This window comes from Hyperoodon ampullatus (genome assembly GCF_949752795.1).
Source record: "Hyperoodon ampullatus genome assembly, chromosome: 14".
Classification (NCBI taxonomy): domain Eukaryota; kingdom Metazoa; phylum Chordata; class Mammalia; order Artiodactyla; family Ziphiidae; genus Hyperoodon; species Hyperoodon ampullatus.
In genome coordinates this window covers 20,983,837-20,998,973 of record NC_136927.1, presented here as the reverse complement: position 1 = coordinate 20,998,973, position 15,137 = coordinate 20,983,837, and the positions used below count along the sequence as shown (strand labels likewise).

The 15,137-nt window shown below is 41.5% G+C and overlaps 1 protein-coding gene across 1 annotated transcript in view; it reads left to right on the top strand.

Moving 5' to 3' along the window:
• DSTN (destrin, actin depolymerizing factor) overlaps positions 1 to 15,137 on the top strand; it is a 37,156-nt gene that overhangs the window by 15,016 nt on the left and 7,003 nt on the right. The gene's annotated exons all lie outside the window — the stretch shown is intronic.

Sequence of the window (15,137 nt, the reverse complement as noted above, 5' to 3'; positions counted from 1 at the left end):
AAGTGAGGTGTTAAAAGTCCCCCACTATTATTGTGTTACTGTTGATTTCCTTTTTTATAGCTCTTAGCAGTTGCCTTATGTATTGAGGTGCTCCTATGTTGGGTGTATATATATTTATAATTGTTATATCTTCTTCTTGGATTGATCCCTTTATCATTATGTAGTGTCCTTCCTTGTCTCTTGTAACATTCTTTATTTTAAAGTCTGTTTTATCTGATATGAGTATTACTACTCCAGCTTTCTTTTGATTTCCATTTGCATGGAGTATCTTTTTCCAACCCCTCATTTTCAGTCTGAATGTGTCCCTACGTCTGAAGTGGTTCTCTTGTAGACAGCATATATATGGGTCTTGTTTTTGTATCCATTCAGCAAGCCTGTGTCTTTTGGTTGGAGCATTTAATCCATTCACGTTTAAGGTAATTATCAATATGTATGTTCCTATGACCATTTTCTTAATTGTTTGGGGTTTGTTTTTATAGGTCCTTTTCTTCTCTTGTGTTTCCCACTTAGAGAAGTTCCTTTAGCATTTGTTGTAGAGCTGGTTTCGTGGTGCTGAATTCTCTTAGCTTTTGCTTGTCTGTAAAGCTTTTGATTTCTCCATCGAATCTGAATGAGATCCTTGTCAGGTAGAGTAATCTTGGTTGTAGGTTCTTCCCTTTCATCACTTTCAGTGTATCATGCCACTCCCTTCTGGCTTGTAGAGTTTCTGCTGAGAAATCAGCTGTTAACCTTATGGGAGTTCCCTTGTATGTTATTTGTCGTTTTTCCCTTGCTGCTTTCAATAATTTCTCTTTGTCTTTAATTTTTGCCAATTTGATTACTGTGTGTCTCGGTGTGTTTCTCCTTGGGTTTATCCTGTATGGGACTCTCTGCGTTTCCTGGACTTGGGTGGCTATTTCCTTTCCCATGTTAGGGAAGTTTTCGACTATAATCTCTTGAAATATTTTCTCTGGTCCTTTCTCTCTCTCTTCTCCTTCTGGGACCCCTATAATGTGAATGTTGTTGAGTTTAATGTTGTCCTAGAGGTCTCTTAGGCTGTCTTCATTTCTTTTCATTCTTTTTTCTTTATTCTGTTCTGCAGCAGTGAATTCCACCATTCTGTCTTCCAGGCCACTTATCCGTTCTTCTGCCTCAGTTATTCTGCTATTGATTCCTTCTAGTGTAGTTTTCATTTCAGTTATTGTATTGTTCATCTCTGTTTGTTTTTAATTCTTCTAGGTCTTTGTTAAACATTTCTTGCATCTTCTCAGTCTTTGCCTCCATTCTTTTTCCGAGGTCCTGGATCATCTTCACTATCATTATTCTGAAATCTTTTTCTGGAAGGTTGCCTATCTCTTTTTCATTTAGTTGTTTTTCTGGGGTTTTATCTTGTTCCTTCATCTGGTACATAGCTCTCTGCCTTTTCATCTTGTCTCTCTTTCTGTGAATGTGGTTTTTGTTCCACAGGCTGCAGGATTGTAGTTCTTCTTGCTTCTGCTGTCTGCCCTCTGGTGGATGAGTCTATCTAAGAGGTTTATGCAAGTTTCCTGATGGGAGGGACTGGTGGTGTGTAGAGCTGACTCACTGATCTGTTCTTTGTCCCTGTAGTTTCTTTCACCTTTGCACGAATATCATATAAATGGAATTGTGCAGTCATAACCTTTGAGTCTGGGTTCTTTTCAGTTAGGATAAGGTATTTGTGCATCAGCAGTTTGTTCCTTTTGTTGCAAACAGTATTCCATTCCCCAGTTTAGGAATATATTCTTTGTTTCTTATCTTAGTGAAAGATGAGGCAAAATATTGTGGAGATCTTTTTTCCCCCTAATATTAATAAGTGCTTGAAACAGTCATTCTCTCCACCTTGGATAAAACCACTAATAGGCATTATCTTATTATTAAGTATTGCTTTTTAAATTTTTTCAACTGCAGAATCAAATGGCTATTTAACAAGGGAGGGGATTGCAGAAATTTTGAAATGTGTCAGTTTGTTTTATGGGATATTGACTTCCTAAAGGTCATACACTTTGCATATTGAATGCTGTATATATTAATGTCTCTTATCTAGCACTTATTCTGAAATTAAGTGATGCTTACATATCAGTTTTAGAAATGAAATGTGTGTATTTGTGACCTTTAGAACAGAATATTAAGTAGAAAACTTACATTGATTAAGTAAACATTTATTAAACAGCTTCAGTTCCTGGTAGATGGGGGATTGTGTGTATGTGTTAGGCAGAGGGCATTGATAAAGATACCAAGAGTTGAGGTGATGTCTTATGGTGGTTTTGATTTTTTCCCTGATGATTAGTGATGTTGAGCACCTTTTCACGTACTTCCTGGCCATCTTTATGTCTTTGGAAAAATGTGTATTCAGAGCCTCTGCTCATTTTTTAATTGAATTTTTTTTGTTGTTACTGAGTTGTATGTGAGTGAGTTCTTTACATATTTTGGATATGTACCTTATCACCTACCTGATATGCAAACATTTTCTCCCATTCAATAGATTGCCTTTTCATTTTGTTGATGGTTTCCTTTGCTGTGCAGAAGTGTTTTCATTTGATATAGTTCCACTTACTTATTTTTGCTTTTGTTGCTTTTGTTTTTTGGAGTCAGATCCAAAAAATCATCACCAAGACCTATGTTGAAGAGCTTACCATCTGTGTTTTCTTTTAGGAGATTTGCGATTTCATATCTTCCATTCAAGTCTTTAATCCATTTTTTGAGTTAATTTCCTTATGCTGTAAGATAGTGGTCCAGTGTCATTCTTCTGTACGTGGCTGTCCACTTTTCCCAAAACCATTTATTAAAAGAGATTGTCCTTTCCCATTGTACAGTTGACCCTTGAATAGCATGGGTTTGAACTGCACAGGTCCACTTAGGGGTGGATTTTTTCAGTAAATATGTACTATAGTACTACACGATCCATGGTTGGTTGAATCCACCAATGCAGAACTGTGGATTTGGAGGGCTGACTATAAAATTATATGCAGATTTTCCATTGTGCAGAGGGTCAGCACCCCTAACCCCCAAGGTGTTCAAGGGTCAACTTTTTATTCTTGGCTCCTTTGACATAAATTAATTGACCATATATGCATTAGAACATCAATTATCCAAAAGACAGAAATAACAAGTGTTGGTGAGGACGTGAAGAAAAGGGAACCCTTGTGCACTATTGGGGGGAATGTAAATTGGTTCAGCCATTATGGAAATCAGTATGAAGATTCCTCATACTGATTTTTTAATTTAATTAAAAATTAAAGAACTACCATATGATCCATCAGCTCCACTTCTGGGTATTTATCCAAAGGAATAAAAGATGTATGCAACCCCTTGTTCATTGCAGCATTATTTACAATAGCCAAGGCATAGAAGGAACCTAAGTGTTCATTGATGGATAAGTGAATAAAGAAAATGTGCACACATATATAAATACATAAACGGAATATTATTTAGCCATAAAAAAGGAGATTTTGCCACTTGCAACAACATGGATGGAGCTTGAAGGCATTAAGCTAAGTGAAATAAGTCAAACAGAGGAAGAAAAATACCTTATGATCTCAATTATATGTGGAATCTAAAGAAAAAAACCCAAACTCATAGATAAAGAGAACAAATTGGTGGTTGCCAGAGGCAGGGTGGTGGGCAAAATGGGTGAAGGTGGTCAAAAGGTACAAACTTCTAGTTATAAAATAAATAAGTCCTGGGGATGTGATGTACAGCATGGTGACTATAATATTGTAATAGTACTTACTGCATATTTGAAAGTTGCTAAAAGAGTAGATCTTAAAAGTTCTCATCACAAAGGAAAATTGTAATGACGTGTGATGGATGTTAACTAGACTTATTATGGTGATCATCTCACAGTATACATAAATACTGAATCATTATGTTGTACACTTGAAACAACAGGTATGTTGTTGTGACATAACAATGCTGTGTCAGTTATAGCTCAAAAAAAATGTCTTTCAGTTTCACCATCATCACAAGTACATTCATGGTTCCATGATGTGATATGCAATGAGTTGTCCTTATAAAATCAAATGATGTAAAAATTTTCCTTCTTTTTTTTTTTTTTTTTTTTTTTTTTTTTTTTGTGGTACGCGGGCCTCTCACTGTTGTGGCCTCTCCCGTTGCGGAGCACAGGCTCCGGACGCGCAAGCTCAGCGGCCATGGCTCACGGGCCCAGCCGCTCCGCAGCATGTGGGATCTTCCCGGACCGGGGCACGAACCCGCGTCCCCTGCGCTGGCAGGCGGACTCTCAACCACTGCGCCACCAGGGAAGCCCAAAATTTTCCTTCTTTACAAGTTGTTTTTGTCAATCAGTTATGAGGAGTCTAAAAAATAAACATTATAAATATATGCAAACAGTATGTCAGAGGTCTAAAGTTCTGTATCTTTAGGAAAAAGAAAATAATAGCAGATCTGATCAGGACCAAAATATTCTATGGAGATCAATAAAAATTGCTTAGAAGTTTTTCGCTTTGCTTCTTTCAGAAAACCCTAAAGTTTTGAGATGTAGTATTTTCCTTGGAGAATTGTACCATAAAGAATGGGGAAAAATACAACATTTCATAAAAATTTTAAGGGATAATCATTTTTCAAAACCTGATAAAGTAGGTGATATTTCTTAGGTAGAATAGGGTTGGAGAAAAAATGATACTGTTAGTCCTTGCCCTTAAGGAGCACAGTCTAGAGAATCAGACACCCAATAGAAAGTTCATCACAGTCGATGATGCTGTGATGGAAATAATCATCCTCTGTGGTAGCATATGGTGGTTGAGAGGCCGAGTAAGCATTTCCTTCCCAGAGGGGAGGCCTGAGCTGAGCCCTGAAGGACTTGGCCGGGGCGGGGAGAGGAGGAAGGTGAAGCATCACTAGAGAATGTGGTGTATTCAGGGAATCCCAGAGGTCGTGCACGACTGGAATTACGGGGTACACGTCAGGGAGAATCGGGAAAGGAAGCTGGAAAGATAGGGCATAAAGGGCTTGGCATGGATTTTATGCTGAAGGAAACTGGGCGCTTGAAAGAAAACAGGAAAGACCTAGGACTTTTTGCCAGTGTGCTTACTATCCCTTGGTTGCTCTTACCCGCTCCCATTATTCTATCTAGATTTGAGGCGGGTGGGGGGAGAAACGGGGGCTGTTACTTTCTCCGTCAGGTTTATGAAACTTCTTATTGTTCCTGCCCTCCCTTTCTGACTCCCTGCCTCTCAGCCTCCCAGCCGGTGGGGAACCTGTTACACCTAGTAAGATTGTCTGTAAATAAGATTGCATACAATCTGAGTGAGAGAGATGATGTTCAGCAACTGGGCCTTTATTATATCTAATCTACTTTGGCTGTTGAGATGATTTTTCTGTAAGTTTTTTTTCTTTTGGTGGCGGTATGGGTGGTGGTTCCTAGAATTTAGGTTATTGAGTGAGTTTTTTTCCCTACTAAGTAAGGTGTAACCATAAAATTGTTTTTGTGGAACTCGAAACATTAACATACAGCTAGTAAGGAGTTGCTGTTTGGTCTACATAGGCTGTCTCAAGGACATCGTACTTTGCTATGAGGCGAATGAAGGACTTCTACAAGTGGAAATTGGCTGTAAATTTAACAGTTTAGTCACCCTGGCTTTGGGGGATGAGCCAGTGTATGAGGGCAGAGGGTTAACTTGGAACATTTTCTGGCTCGCTGCTGGCCCGTGTAGTGACTGCGCAAACGACACAACGGCGCTTCCCCCGGTGGCGCGGCCCCAGGAGGCAGGCAGATGGCGCTGCTGCCAGCTTCGCAGCCCTGCAGAGGCGCCTCTCTTGGCTAGTGGAGCAGGGGCTTAATTTAGCTCTTTCTTGGCCCCCTTGGCCAGGCACGGTCTAGAAAACTGTACTCAGCAGCTCTGGACGTTTTGGGCTTATCGAGGGATGGAGGATTTGCTGTGTGCTTGCCTGACTGATCTTTGCTTACTGGGCAGGAGCAGATTTTAAGGCAGAGCCTGTCAGCTCGCCCCACAGCAGGCCCCAGTTTTCATCATTGTGAACTTTGCTGCACACCTGTAGCTGATAGTTGTGCGGAGGATAATGGTAAGAGGTGGTGTGGCTCAGTCTTGACTGTTAAAGAAGACCGTTCTCATCCTCTATGTTCTTCATGTCTTTGCTGTTCGTCCATTTAGTCGTCACGGGAAGAAAGGACAGAGATACATCAAATGTCAGTATGATTTTTAAATCTGTAGTTGTGGTCGTCAGAGAACAGGTAGAGATTACTGTTTCAAATAAAAGTTTTAAGCTGTCTGGTTGTTCTGACTCTTCCAAATTAACACTCAGAATATCCCCGCACCAAAAAAAGAGTCTCTTATAAGTCTCTTATCCCCCCAAGATTGCTTCCTTACCTCCAGAAATAGTTGGCTATAATTATTACAGTAAACTGGAGTTGAAATCCTTGCCCTTGGGGGCATTATTTTAGTGCATAGGATAGTAACTGTGGTTCCTGAGGACAGGAGGCATCCATAAAGCTAAATAGTATAGTGTTTTTCCAAGGTAGAAAACTACGTAATATGTTTTATAGATTTGTCTACCCAATATGTACTATTTTGGTACATATTGAGTTAATTTTATGTGTTATTTTATGTTAAACTATTTTAAATCCTCAGTTGCATTAGAGCCGTATTTCATGTGCTCAGTAGCCATGTGTGGTAGTGGCTGCCATATTGGACAGTGCAGACAGAGAACATTTGTATCATCACAGAAAGTTCTGTTGCTCAGTGCGGCTTCAAGGTGGTGTTGGAGGTGGAGTGTCTTAGCATCATTTGCATATGGCCACCTATTTTCCTGTTTTCAGTATGATAACTAAGCCAGAAAGACATACTGTTTACCTCCTCCAGAGAATAACCTCCAGAATTCCAGGGAGTGGGGTGGCGGCAGAGTGGAGTTCAGGAGGGGATCTAGGGACCTAAATGCTTCTCAAACTAATTTCATTCATTCTTATTTGAACTCTCAGTAGCGTTTTGGTAGGGAGATAAATTAAATGTATGTATTCTGCCTCCCATCTTGACACAGGATCTGTGAGGTTCTTAAACCTTACATGTAAAAATGTCCCTGAAGTACTTGTCACTCTCATTTTATTTGTTGTGTGAACATTATTGCTCAGAGGCACCAGTTGTAGTAGCCAAAAGCCTAAATATTCTGTAGTCAGTAATTTTCTGATTCTCTTGGCCCTTGTGCAAGGCATGGTGTAAATAAAGAATAATTGTGAACCCATTTTTAAACTCCCCAACTCCTTTGATTAGCAGTTATGGTGGGTGTTTAAGAGTTGGTAGGTTGAGAAAGGACCTAATTAATGCCATTTTTTTTCTGCCAGGTGTTTGTAAATTTGAAACTATTTGTCTTCTATGCAGTATTCTACTTTCAAATGTTTCACTCTCAGCTTAGAAAAATAATTTTTTAAAAATTAATAATTTTCTGAGGCAAAACAATAGCTTTCATTCCTGTTTTCTCCAGTGAGGATTGGGTTAAGTGTAGCTGGCATCAGTTATGGAGCCAGTCAGGCGTCCTGCTTGAGTTTGGTAGTATAGACATAGACCACTGTTTCTGAAGTTTTGTTGAAAGGTAGGCTGCTGTAAGCCATCACATTTCGTTTTTGGCCTGGTTCCGTTGTCTACAATAACTGAATCAGAAAACTTGAGCTGCTTTCAAAGATTACCACCCTTACTCTAGAAATGGAGAGAGTTGATGTTTTAACTTTAAAATACCCAGTGTTTCATAGTCTTTGTAGCTTTTACTTCCCCCTCTGTTTGTGAGTAGTAACTTTATTTAAAGAAGCGTACACTGGGTGAACGTTGAATATAAAGACAGTGCCTCCGTGTACAGTATGCATTTAATCTCTGAATCAGTGTTTTACACAAGCTCTGCCAGAGGAGACTCGGGTTTGAGATCCATTATGCTTCAGGAACAAGTTAAAACTGGTAGTCACCAGGGGGCTTCCCTGGTGGCGCAGTGGTTGAGAGTCCGCCTGCCGATGCAGGGGACGCCGGTTCGTGCCCCGGTCCGGGAAGATCCCACATGCCCCGGAGCGGCTGGGCCCGTGAGCCATGGCCACTGAGCCTGCGCGTTCGGAGCCTGTGCTCCGCAACGGGAGAGGCCACAGCAGTGAGAGGCCCACGTACCGCAAACAAAACAAAACAAAACAAAAACAGGTAGTCACGTAATCATTTAACAGCAACTATTTTAACATGGGGATGGAGTTCTAAAAGCAACTGTTATTCTCCAGTGGTCACTGGTACAGAACAGAGAGAAACTGAAGTCGTGGATAACATATCTTTTTAAGGTAATCACAAGGCTCTTGTAATAGCAATCTATTTTTGCTCTCAAGATTTTCTTTCCCAACAGTGCAGCAGATTTTGGTCCTATTTCAGAGTATCCTTTAATGGTCTTTATTGTTAAAACTTTGCAGTTGAATATAAATAACTCTTTAGAAATAAATTTAAAATTGCAACTGAATTTGGTTTTGCTTTAAAAAAATAAACTTTGGATTTCTTGACAGCTGAGCAGTTAAAATGTTAATAATTAACATTTTAGAGAAATACTAAAAACTGAGACTTATGGGAGAGGACCTTTTCTATTAGGTAAAAAACACAGTGAACAAATGATTCTGAATATTAGTGTTACAACTGTTTTTAAGAGATTCATTGAAATGTCTCTGTGATAACAAATCCACAGAATTTAATACTCACAGGAATTCTTAACCATCATGATAGATGAACTGTATTTCCATATAATTGGCTTCTTTTTTAATGCTGTATCTTTTATTTTGATTGAAATACCATGTTGAGAAAGGACCCATAGGCTTTACCAGGAGTCTGTGGCCCAAAAAATGCTTTGACTTTGGGCCTATTAGTTTTTATAATGCGCTCTATCACTACTGCTTCATTATAAAAGTTAAACTTGTAGGCAAAGAAGTAAAATAGCAATGAGCTAAGATTTTAATGTTTCTTGAAATTTTAGAGCAACAGTTTAGTGATTGTCACCTGGAGCTGATTGGAAATGCAGAATCTCAGACTCTACCCCAGATATTCTGAACCAGAATCTGCAAAATCTGCATTTTAACAGGATCCCCAGGTGATCCTACTGACCTGGTGCATGCCCCTAAGTAAATCAGTTGGAGGAACTCATTTACTCAGATGTTAAATGACACGCCCGAGGTGACACAGCTGGTTAGTGGGGAAGCTTGGGTGGAGCTGTTGCTCTCATAATTCTGGTGCTTTAATTTCAAGTTATCTGCTTTTAGCCTCTAAAAAGTTAATAAACTGTAGTTACTTAAGGATTAGTTTATCTTTTTTCCATCCCACTAGTCCGTACCCCAGGCTTTTCTGTTCACCCCCCAGAGTCAAAGGTGGAAGAAGAGCCCTGCTGGTGCCCGTGAGCCGGTGGAGGGGCAGTGGCCGAGGTGCCGGGCTGGAGGAGCGGTGTCCCCTGCCTTCCCAGTCTGCCCTCGCGGTTTTATTTTAGTCCAGCATTATAAAAATCATTATCAAGAGTCTAGGCACCAGTTGTTTAATCTTCTATATCAAGTGTATTCCAAGTATATACTAAGTAAATCAAGGTCTAACAAATTCAAGCATATTTTATTCATTACAATTGAATCTAATGTACATGTTGCCTCGTGCATGTTTTAAATTACTTTCAAGGGCAAAAGTTAGTATTACAGTGTTACTAGTCGTAAAGAAATCGTACTTGTTTAACATCGAAGCCCCTAAAGCCACCACAGTGGGAAGATGAGAGAAAATGAGCATTTGGTGATATCAATCAGCCTCCTGGTCACTGACCTGAACACTTGATTCTGTCTGCTTCCTCGCTGTCTTCCCTTCGCAGCCGGTGGCTGTGGAGCACAGGGGGTGTCCTCACCACCTCCTCCTTGTACTGTGCCTGCCACGCCGGTGGAGGCCTCATGGCCCTGGCCTTGCTGACCGCAGTGGCCTCTAGGTGGTCTCCTTGCCCCAGTCTCCTCCTGTCCTGGCTCTCTCATGCATGGCTTCGTGTATTTTCCAAAAAAATACCCAGTGCCTCCAGACTCCTGGGCCTGCCGTTGGTGGCCTCTCTCCCGAACCCAGTCCACATCCTGGTTTCCTCCTCTCATACTGGACGAACTGCGTTCTGTTTGTCAGGAACTGCCTTTTCATCCTTTCAGCCCCCTTATTTTGGAGTGCTTTAAGTCACCTTCCAGGCGAAACTCTCCTTGGTTTACCCGCGTCCCCTCCCTGCTCCCAGTTTGATCTCTACCTTCTTTAAACGCCCTTCTGTTGGAGTTTATCAGGGAATAATGAATGTCTTACCAAGTATTGAAGCACCATATGTGCTCTTTGTCTTCTCCACTAATCAGTACACTTCCTTGAGGGTCTGATTTATCCTTGATTTCCTCAAGGCAACACAAAAGTGAACAAGACAGACATATAGTCTTAAGGAGCTTACTGCCCCTTTGGGGAGACAGTCAAGTAATCTTGAAGGTAGGACATCGAGACTGTAGTAAGTGCTATGGGCTAGAGGCATGTGATCTCATGGAAGCGCGTGATAGTGGTTTTGACCCAAACAGCTTGTTTTCCAAGTGAGAGTTGACCTGAGGTGTAACGAGTGGATGAGGCACAGTGAGCAGAGGCCCCGAGCCGGGAGGGAGCCTGAATGCAGACGACTGACACAAGGCCGGTAGTGAGCTTCCTGAACTTCCGAGCGCGGGTGCTGGAAGGTAGGGCTGCAGAGGTGGGCGGGGCGGGATCACGCCTGCGCAGATCAGTGGAAAGCCGCCACTGAAGTGTTAAATTACGCACGGTGATGGGATTCCTGTTCCAGATCTGTGGCTGCAGTGCAGAGGATGAACTGGGGGGAGTGGAGGGGATCACAGGGCGCGTGAGCAGTCTGCTGTGTTTGGGATGACAAATTAAACGCCAAATATCAGTGGCCTAATAATAGAGTAAAGGTTTATCTCTATCGTGCAGTGCAGTGGGGTTGGGCAGCCCTCTTCTGTCTTGAGGTGTGTCTGCCACGGTCATCTTTTCAGGGGAAGGCAAAGCTTGAAGATCAGCTTTAAAGGGCCAGGCCTGGCGGTGCTTTCTGTCACGGTGCCCACCTCTCACCGATCAGGGCTCAGTCTTGTGGCCCCAGCTGAGCTTGGGAGGAAGGCTGGAGAATGTGGTCTTCCTGGGTGCACGCATGTCCTCGACTCCCTCCCCTGCAGTGACTTGAGAGGTTACTGGCACAGTTCCGGTAATAGGCAGTGGTAGCTCGGGCTGGGAGAATGGCAACAGAAATGGGGAGAAATGAATATCTTGGAGAAAAACTTGGAAATTCAAAGGGCTAAGTGAGGTGAGGGTAGAGGATTGTTGAGGATATGTCTTAGGTTTGGGGCTTATATGAAACTGGGATGGTGGTGTGTACTGGGAAAGGAAGACTGCTGAGAAGGAGACCAACCTGCATATGATTTTGGACATGCTGAGCATCAGATCCTTTTGAGACATCCAACTGCAGATGTTAGATAGGCAATTGGGTGTAAAGGTTGTGAGCTCAGGAAGGCAGAAGTCTGAACGATGTGCAAGTCATTTGGATTAGGTGATGGAAACCTCGAGCGTGGATACCTCGGGAGAATGCAGAGTCCTTCCTTTCCACCAACGCCGCCATCAGCATCTGCTTTCTGCCAGATTGCTCAACCGTTGCCTCTCTGACCTCACTGAACCTGTGGGGTCCTCGGATCCCTTTGCTGGTCCTTAGGGGATTCCCTTTGGAACTCCCCATCATAGCTATTCTAAATCTTTACCCTCCCTCTTCCTATTTTAGAGGAATAAAGGCATCGTCTTTCCTAAGACGGACTCCCCCGTCTGTGCCCTGCATCTCCTCAGTCTCATTAGGATTCTGACTGTTGTTTGAGTGGTTAAGTATCCTCTGGAGCCAGATCGCCTGAGTTCAAACCTCAGTTCTTCTGTCAGTTTCTGTGTGACCCTGGCCAAGTTACTTAATCTTTCTATGCCTCAATTTCCCCATCTGTAGGATGCAAACAGTAATAGTAGCTAGCTCATAGAATGGTGGTTTAGAAGCGTGTGACAATAGACGTACTCAATATTAGTATTTTTTTCTTTTTCTTTAGGGTTTGGCTTTCTTTCTCATGTTCCTTCAAGCTCTTAAACTGTTAGTGTGGCCGCATCTCCCCAGTGGAAGACAACTTCCATGCATTGGAAGTCAGCGTTCAGTCCTCCCCTTCCCTTCACCATCAGCCGTCCCCTCTGCTGTACCTCAGTTCCCTGTGCATCCCCAGCCCACTGCCCTGGACTCCTGCCCATCCCTCTGTCTCCTGCAATGCTCAGAGGCCCAGTCGTCAAGCCCAGTGGTCCGTTTCCAGTCATTCTCGAACTTTACAGTTTCTGGTATTGCTGACCTCCCTTCTGGAAATATTTTCCCTTGGCTTCCAGGATGGGCTTTTCCCCCTTCTTACTTTTTCTTCTTAGCCTTCTGATAATTTCTTCTTAATTCCACTGACTTGTTTCTCTTTTGCTACTTAATGTTGATATGCCTCCGTGGTATTGACTTTGGTCCAAAATACCGATTAAGTGGAGCCTTCCTATTAGACTGGTGCTGTTTCCAGTTACTAACTGGTCATCTCCACCTAGATGTCTTGCACATTCTTCAAGATTAACGTGTTAAACTGTGCCCCTCCTCCCCCTTCTGTTTATCTATCAGTCTTTCTAGTCACCAGTCTGGAGAATCCATGCAGGGTCGTCTTCGATGCTCTTCCTTCCTGTTTCACTCAGCTGTATTGGCTCTGCTTTGAAATGTCCTTGGATTTGTTTTTGTTTTCAGCAGCACTGCTGTAGTTCAGAGCTTTCTCTGGATATTGGCAGTTGCCTCCAAAGTGGTCTTCCTGCTTCCAGTGTCTTTGCCAGTTTCTCCTTCACAGTCTTCGGTGTTAGTTTCCTCAAGCATAAATGTCTCTAGTATTCCCCTCATCAGAAACCTCCATATTCCTCATTTCAGATAGAAAAAAGCCAAAATTCCTCCTTACTGAGGCTTCTAAGGTGCCTGTAAGTTACAGCCAGATTTGGCTGAGGTTACTTGCATTATGATTGCAGGATACACATTTACTTTGTTTTCAATTACTGATACATAATTAATTTAATTTCCAAGTCGGAATTGAGTGTTGTTTGAAATACTTCACTTAGATGTTGACAGATACATTCAAATATTAATTGGTTGGATTCAGGGCTTCAGATGTTTCCTTCATGCTTTTAAAGATGGATTAGTCAAATGTGATTTACAAATCACCGTTATGGACTAGGGAGTTAGAGGAATTAGGGTCTGTTTCTAATTCCTTGTTAATTTTTGTCACTTTGAACATTTTATTCATCTCTATTCAAAAAATCAAAATAAAGATTCTTAACTTGCTTTCCATAGATGAACTGTGAAGATCAGAGAACAATACTACTCCTAAAGCAGTAAAAGAAGGTTTAAGGTAGTATTTTTTAAAAATGGGAAAGCGGTAAGATTGTGTAACTTTGGAGGTAGTTTTCTAGCCTTAATTTTCTATATATTCCTCTTTGTTAGAGTAAAATGTTCATTTAGGATTAGATTAGGTAGGATTGAAGTGGATTATGATTAGATGTAGATTAGATTAGATGGGATTGAGGTGAGGTCTTTTAATGAATGAGATGATTAAGTGGCCCAGTTACCTTAATACTAGGTAACTGCTAGGATCTTTGTGTATTTTAAACCCCAGAATTCTTACATGCTTTTTTTTTTTTTTTTTTTTTTTGCGGTACACGGGCCTCTCACTGTCGCGGCCTCTCCCGTTGCGGAGCACAGGCTCTGGACGCGCAGGCTCAGCGGCCATGGCTCACGGGCCCAGCCGCTCCGCGGCATGTGGGACCTTCCCGGACCGGGGCACGAACCCGCGTCCCCTGCATCGGCAGGCGGACTCCCACCCACTGCGCCACAAGGGAAGCCCCTTACATGCACTTTAAAGTAACAACTTATTGAGATATAATTCACATATCATAAAGTACAGTTCGCTGATTTTCAGTATGTTTCCAGAGTTTTGCATCCATCACCACTGTCAAATTCCAGAACATTCCATCACTCCAAAAAGATGCCCATCCCATTAGTAGTCACTCTGCATTCCCTCTCCCACTTGACACTGGAAACCACTAATCTCCTTCCTGTCCATGTATTTGACTGTTTTGAACATTTCAGGGAATAGACTTGTGAGCAATGTGGCCTCGTATGTCTGGGCCTTTACTTAGCATGGTGCTTTTCAAGGTTCATGTGTCGTGTAGCGGGTATCAGCACCTCATTCTGTTATGGCTGAATAATATTCCATTGTACGGATATGCCACATTTTGTTTATTCATCAGCTGATAAACATTGGGTTCTTTCTACTTTTTGGCGGTTAGAAATAATGCTGCTATGAACTTTCACGCACAGGTTTTTGTATGGACATACGTTTTCATTTCTCCTGTGTCTACACTGAGGAGTGGTGTTGCTGTGTGTTAACTCCATGTTTAATGTTTTGAGGAGCTGCAGGATGGTTTCCTGAAGCTGCTGCACCATTGTTGCAGTTCTTTCAGCAACATTTAAGGGCCCTAGTTTCTCAACAGCCTCACCAACATTAGTTTCTGTCCACAGCCATCCTGGTGGGTGTGAAGTAGTTTTTCATTGTGGTGTTGATGTGCACTTACCTAATGACTAATGGTGTTGAGCGTTTTTTCCAAGTGCTTCTTGACCGTATTTTTAAAATCTTCTTTGGATAAATGTCTATTCAAATTGCTTGCCCATTTTTAAATTGGGTTGTCTTTTTTATTGTTGTTATAAGGTTTCTTTATATATTCTGGATACAAGTTTCTTATTGGATATACGATTTGCAAATATTTTTTCCTAGTGTGCAGGTTATTTTTTCATCTCACAGGCATTTATATTTAATCAAATGATGTGATGTTAATTTTGGTTATCATTAACATTTAGGCATTGTTTAGTATTTAAATTCTATTAAGTTTATAATTCTTGCTTTAGAAAAGCTAACATGCAAACCAAAGTAGTTAATGAAGCATAAAAAGTTATAAAGTTAATGGAAATGGCACATTCCTTAAAGAAGATGAAAAGATCAAAAAGTGATTTTAGATCTTTGGTTATCAAGATCTTATGTAACCACTTCT